General features: G+C 42.1%; 2 pseudogenes across 1 annotated transcript; both read right to left on the minus strand.

Annotated features, from left to right (window-relative positions):
- Positions 1–303: 303 nt before the first annotated feature.
- On the minus strand, positions 304–420 carry LOC111826925 (annotated as a pseudogene).
- Positions 421–1,613: 1,193 nt separating this feature from the next.
- On the minus strand, positions 1,614–2,146 carry LOC102431069 (annotated as a pseudogene). Its single transcript, XR_001349137.2, has one exon. The product of XR_001349137.2 is annotated as a 60S ribosomal protein L23a pseudogene (transcript).
- Between the last annotated feature and the right edge of the window lie 3,826 nt (positions 2,147–5,972).

Below are 5,972 nucleotides of genomic sequence, written 5' to 3' on the forward strand. Positions count from 1 at the left end.
GATAATAATTATATACTGCCCTGGGTTGTTTGGGGCTTACAGCATTCATATATATATATATATTTGATTTCAGAGAGGAAAGGAGAGGGAGAGAGAGAGAAACATCAATGATGAGAGAGAATCATTGATTGGCTGCCTCCTGCATGACCCCTACTGGGAATCAAGACCGAAACCCGAGCATGTGCCCTTGACAGGAATTGAACCGAGGACCCTTCAGTCCGCAGGCCGACGCCGTATCCACTGAGCCAAATCAGTTAGGGCAGACCACAACTTCACTTTTTTCTTTCTTTCTTTCTTCTTCTTCTATGTAGGAGAAATATACTACTACTCAACCTCTACTGTAAGGTTGGCAGCCCTGAGAACTCCTTTATGTAGCATGTTATGGAGGTATTCCTGCTCCCAAAGGAATTTCACTTTTGAATTCTATTTAGATGTTTCCTTGTTGAAAACCTGATGGGCAGGGGGCGGGGGGGGGGGAGCGGGATCGGGGGGGGGGGGTGGGACGGGACAGATAACATAAAGCATGGATCACAACCTCACACGTCTGGAGTCCCAGATAGGTGGATTCAATGTGGGCTGAGGTAAGGAAATGTAAAGCACGTTGTAGGAAACATGATGACATGGTACAAAGAAATATTTCTCTGTCAGAGGAAAAGACAATAGTGCACACACAATGATGAAGGGCAGCTGCCCCGCCGCTTGGAACCAGGGAGTGGCTGGGGCCTGGTGAGCTTGCAGGGAGACCTGGCTCAAAGGCGGCGGCAGCCACTCAGCCCCAGCAGGATTTGGCTCTTCAGGTTTACTAGATGTCCTTTCTGGTTATTAAAAGTGCTGGACGTCTGAATATTTATGTGACAGTTACTAGTTCTTAAATATAGGCAGTGAACTGAAAATTTATTTTAGAAAACCCTCTGCAGTTAATTAAAACACATATAGGTTGTGGGTCTACAGGTTGTCACCCACGTGTCACACTAAAGAGAAAGGATATGAACACAGCTCACAAAACTCTTACTCCACTAGCAAGAGAGAAAGGAGTAGAGATGGTAGGAGCTGAGGCAAACATTCATGAGGAAGGCAGCAAGACGGGCTATGTATTAGTACGATGGAGATCAATTGGGAGGGGACGTCACAGAATCTCAGGAAGGGAAGGTTCCTGGTCACCCAGTTTCATGTACTCAGGTTTAGATTCAGATGCAGGCTCATTGCCTCAGCTCCCCCTGGGCTCCTGTTCCCTGCCTGGGCTGAGCAATTGCACTGACTTCCAGAATGATCAGGAACCGGAGATGGGACTGCTGCCTCCTCTTATACATCTGCCTCGCCCAAGGAGCAGCTGGTGTTAAGCAACGCTGACTGCCCTAGTCGGTTTGGCTCAGTGGATAGAGCAGTGGTTCTCAACCTTCCTAATGCCTAGACCCTTTCATACAGTTCCTCACGTTGTGGTGACCCCCAACCATAAAATTATTTTCGTTGCTACTTCATAACTGTAATTTTGCTACTGTTATGAATCATAATGTAAATATCTGATATGCAGGATTATTTTCATTGTTACAAATTGAACATCATTAAAGCATAGTGATTAATCACAAAAACAATATGTAAATTTTTTTTTTTTATTTTACAGTGTAAAATTTTTATATTTAGAATTAGGCAGCTGGACTCAGTTTAGATGATTCCAATTTTGTTGGCAACATCCAAAGCATCATAGTCAGGAGCCAGTCGAACATATGCCTTCTTCTCGCCATCAGGCCTGATCAGGGTGTTGACCTTGGCCACATCAATGTCATAGAGCTTCTTCACAGCCTGTTTGATCTGGTGCTTGTTGGCCTTGACATCCACAATGAACACTAGTGTATTATTGTCTTCTATCTTCTTCATGGCTGACTCGGTAGTCAGGGGGAATTTGATGATGGTATAGTGGTCAAGCTTGTTTCTCCTGGGTGCGCTCTTCCGAGGGTATTTAGGCTGCCTCCGGAGCCTTAGTGTCTTTGGCCGTCGGAAAGTGGGTGACGTGCGGATCTTCTTTTTTTTGTGGCTGTGGACGCCTTTCAACACTGCTTTCTTTGCCTTCAAAGCCTTTGCTTTGGCTTCGGCTTTGGGAGGGGCAGGGGCTTCCTTCTTAGCTTTCGGCGCCATCTTCGTAAAAAAGCAATATGTAATTATATATGTGTTTTCCGATGGTGTTTGGTGACCCCTGTAAAAGGGTCGTTCGACCCCCAAAGGGGTCACAACCCACAGATTGAGAACCGCTGGGATAGAGTGTAGGCCTGCAGACTGAAGGGCCCAGGGTTTGATTCCCATCAATGGAATGTACCTTGGTTGCAGGCTCCTCCGGAGCCCATGCAGGAGGCAACCAATCGAAACACATCGATATTTCTGTCTTTCCCTCTCTCTAAAAGTCAATGGAAAAAATATCCTTGGGTGAGGATTAAATAAAAAAAAAATTAAAAAAGGAAACGCTGACTTGCAGTCCATGATTACAATCTCTCCATCTAAACTTATTTTCAAATCATCCCCAGCCACACTGTTTTGAAGAGCTGACAGAAGCTGCAGACAGGGCTCCAACACAATAGTCTTTCCAACCCAGAATGCTAGAATGTCACCCCCAGTAAGAAAACCTCACGGCTGGCTTCTCTCTTCCTGTCCTCTGCATTCCTCGCTCCGGCTCAGGCACTGCTCAGCCTCATGTTGACATTTAAGGTTTCTGGCTGTGCTCATCTTCTCTTCCCACAGGCCAGGCCTCGGAGGAGACATCCTAATGAGTGAGTTCCCTGTGGATGTTTAAATGTGCAATTCATCTTTGGAAATAGCAATTCCTCTTCCGTCCTCTTTGCAATTCCTCTTCTGTCCTCTTTTCAAATGACCAAACAAATCAGTTTGCTTTGGGGGCTGGTTTTGTTTTGTTTTAAAGTATTGCCTAATTGCTTTTATGGTGCTTTTTCTCGGGATTTTTGTATCAATTCAACTTGCATGTGCAAAACTATAATTAAAATTCCCACTTGCTATTTTATGTCACATCTATAGTCTTTCATTTCACTTAAGCCCTTTCTTGTAGCCAGATTATAATACATCGTAACTTTACAAAAGACAGTCTTAAAGTAATATGTTACGAAGAAGTGAATGTTTAATCTGCTCTAACTTATTTTCATTATTGTGTTACTTTGCTTAACTATTTCCTTAATAAGAATAAAATTTAAGACTTTGGAATTATTATTTTGCAATTTTTTTGTTTGTTAACTCATATTATTTTCCTTTTCTTGTTTGTTAGGGGACTAGCAAAAAGGTAATATTTTCCACTAAGTTTCTTATTTTACCACATAAACTACTAGGTGCTGTTTTAGTAAATGGTCTGGGTTTGGAGACTCTGCATATGAATGCTTTTCTCAATTAAAAATATGTAGAGAACAGCATGATATGAAAAAAAAAACACCTCTTTCTGGGAAGTATTTTCCTGAGTTTATATTGATATCTGGAATAAATTCATTCATTCATGAAAACATAATTATTAAGCGCCTACTATGTGCCAGACACTATTCTAAATACATGGGACACATCAGTGAGCAAGACAGGTAAAATCTCTTGTCTTTAAAAGGCTTATATTCTAGCAGGAAAAGATAGATATTAAACAAAACATATTTAATAAGTAAATGATGAGTGCTCAAAGGAAAATAATAAAGCAATAATAATAAAGGTAAGCAGAATGGGAGTGGGCAGGGCATTTCCGTTGTAGCTATGGCTGTCAGAGTTTGCTGCCCTGAGTAAGTGGCATTTGTGGGTGGGGGATGCAAATCGTGTTCAAGAACCTTGCAAACCACTATGGGAACTTTGGCTTTTCTCTGAGTAAAATGGGGAGTCATGACAGGGTTTAGAGACAGGAATGAGCTGATTAGATTTACATGTTAAATGAATCACTTTGGCTACTGTTGAGAATAGACTGCGGGGAGGGGTGGCGCAGGAGTGGAAGCACATGAGACTAGTTAAATGGCTAATGAAGTAATTCAGGAGATGATAGATGATGGTGTAGCAATGGAGATGGATATTTAGAAGGTAGAGCCAACAGGATTTCCTGACAGTTTCAATGTAGGTTGTTAGCAAAAGAGAGGTATCAAGGCTTTTAGCTCCAAACATTGAAAGAATGGGTTTGCCATTTACTGAGGGGGGAAAGCTGTGTGGGTTGCACTGGTTTGCAGGGGAGGGGGGAAGGGGAGAGAGCAGGAATTTGGATTTGTTAAGTTTGATAAATCCATTACATGTCTAAGTAGGAAAAGCAAATAAGCTGTTAGAAATGCAAATTGGAGCCCTGACTGATTGCTCAGTAGTTAGAGCTTCAGACCAAAGGGTCTCTGGTTCGATTCCTAGTCAAGGGGATGTACCTGGGTTGCAGATTTGATCCCTGGTACTAGTTGGGGCCTGTGTGGGAAGCAACCGATCAATGTGTTTCTTTCACATCGATGTTTCTCTCTCTCTCTTTCCCTCCCTTCCACTCTCTCTAAAAATTAATTGGAAAGGAATTGGTATGGTTTTGAAAATAGAAGGTATAAGGCATGAAGATATATTTTGGAGGAAAAAAGTGAGTTCTAATGTTGGTTATTTCTGAGTGGGTAAAAAAGTTTGTGAAAGTTGTAGAAAGGTTTGTAAGGGTTATAGGTTTATAAAGAGTAATGTTAAAAGGAAGTTATATAAATGATCCAGGCTAGTAAGCCAGGGCAAGGGGAATAGGGAAACTGAGATAGGTAAACAGCAGTTTGCAACCATCCACTAAATTCTAAGAGTAAATGATTTGCACTATTCCTACCGTATTTATCCAGCCAGAGGGTAAATAGCTTATTTTTGCCAACACCGGGAGAAGTAGAAATCCAATTAGTGCCATATGTTGACCACACTTAAGGACAAATGAAGTTAAGAGAATAAACCTCATTTTGGTATATCAGCATAAAGCTAATGAATTCTTTTCTTAAAAACATTTTTAGTTATTTCAGAGAGGAAGGGAGACGGAGAGAGAGAAACATCAATGATGAGAGAAAATCACTGATCGGCTGCCTCCTGCACGCCCCACACTAGAAACTGAGCCCACAACCCGGGCCTGTGCCCTGACTGGGAATTGAACCATGACCTCCTGGTTCATAGGTTGACACTCAACCACTGAGCCATGCTGGCCAGGCAAAGCAGATTTTAAATGAGCCCATACAATCAATTGCTATTTCTGATTGTGTTTCATATAAACAATCAACCCAAATTGAAACTAGACTTAATACAGTAAATAAATTGGTCTTAATTTGGCTCTTTAATAAAAATGAGGGTGATTTTGGGGGGGAAATTGTTTCAGAAGACTCTGTAATACACAGTTGTGAATATTAGACTCTAATTCAATTAGTTATCTTCAAAGTGTTATTTTTCACCTATGAGTTAACTGGATCCTGAATTTTGCTAATGTTCTAAAATATTTGGCTACAACTCTCCAAACTAATGTTTCCGTTTTCTCCTGTCCTTTTATTTGGAATTATTAGAACTAAAACTTTTTCCTTCCACTGGACCATTTGTCATAACTCTGCTGTTCTAGCTTTGCCCCAATAATATTAAGATTTATAACAATTTGTCCCCACCAGGTTACAAGCCACACTTGTACTCAGTGAATACCACCTCTAGACACCATCGCCACCTCCTTCTGTGCCCAGGCCTCATTGTCCCTTTGACAGAGCAAGGACCTCTTGGCTCTGAAGAAAGATGTTGCCCCATTTCAGCAGGAAGCAGCTACAGAAGAGACCCGGCACCCCTTTTCTTGGAAAGATTTCAGAGCCAAGATCTTTGAGGAGGGGATGTTGTAGGCAGTTAGACAGACATGAGCAGAGCAAGGATGATGGGCCAGGTACAGAAGGTCACCAGGGTGAAAAGACCCAGGTGCCTAGCAATGGACAATCAATTGTACAGTGGGACCTTGCCCCCAGGGCCACTTTTCCACCCCTAGCATAGGGCTG

Source organism: Myotis lucifugus, unplaced genomic scaffold (assembly GCF_000147115.1).
Source record: "Myotis lucifugus unplaced genomic scaffold, Myoluc2.0 scaffold_110, whole genome shotgun sequence".
NCBI classification, from domain to species: domain Eukaryota; kingdom Metazoa; phylum Chordata; class Mammalia; order Chiroptera; family Vespertilionidae; genus Myotis; species Myotis lucifugus.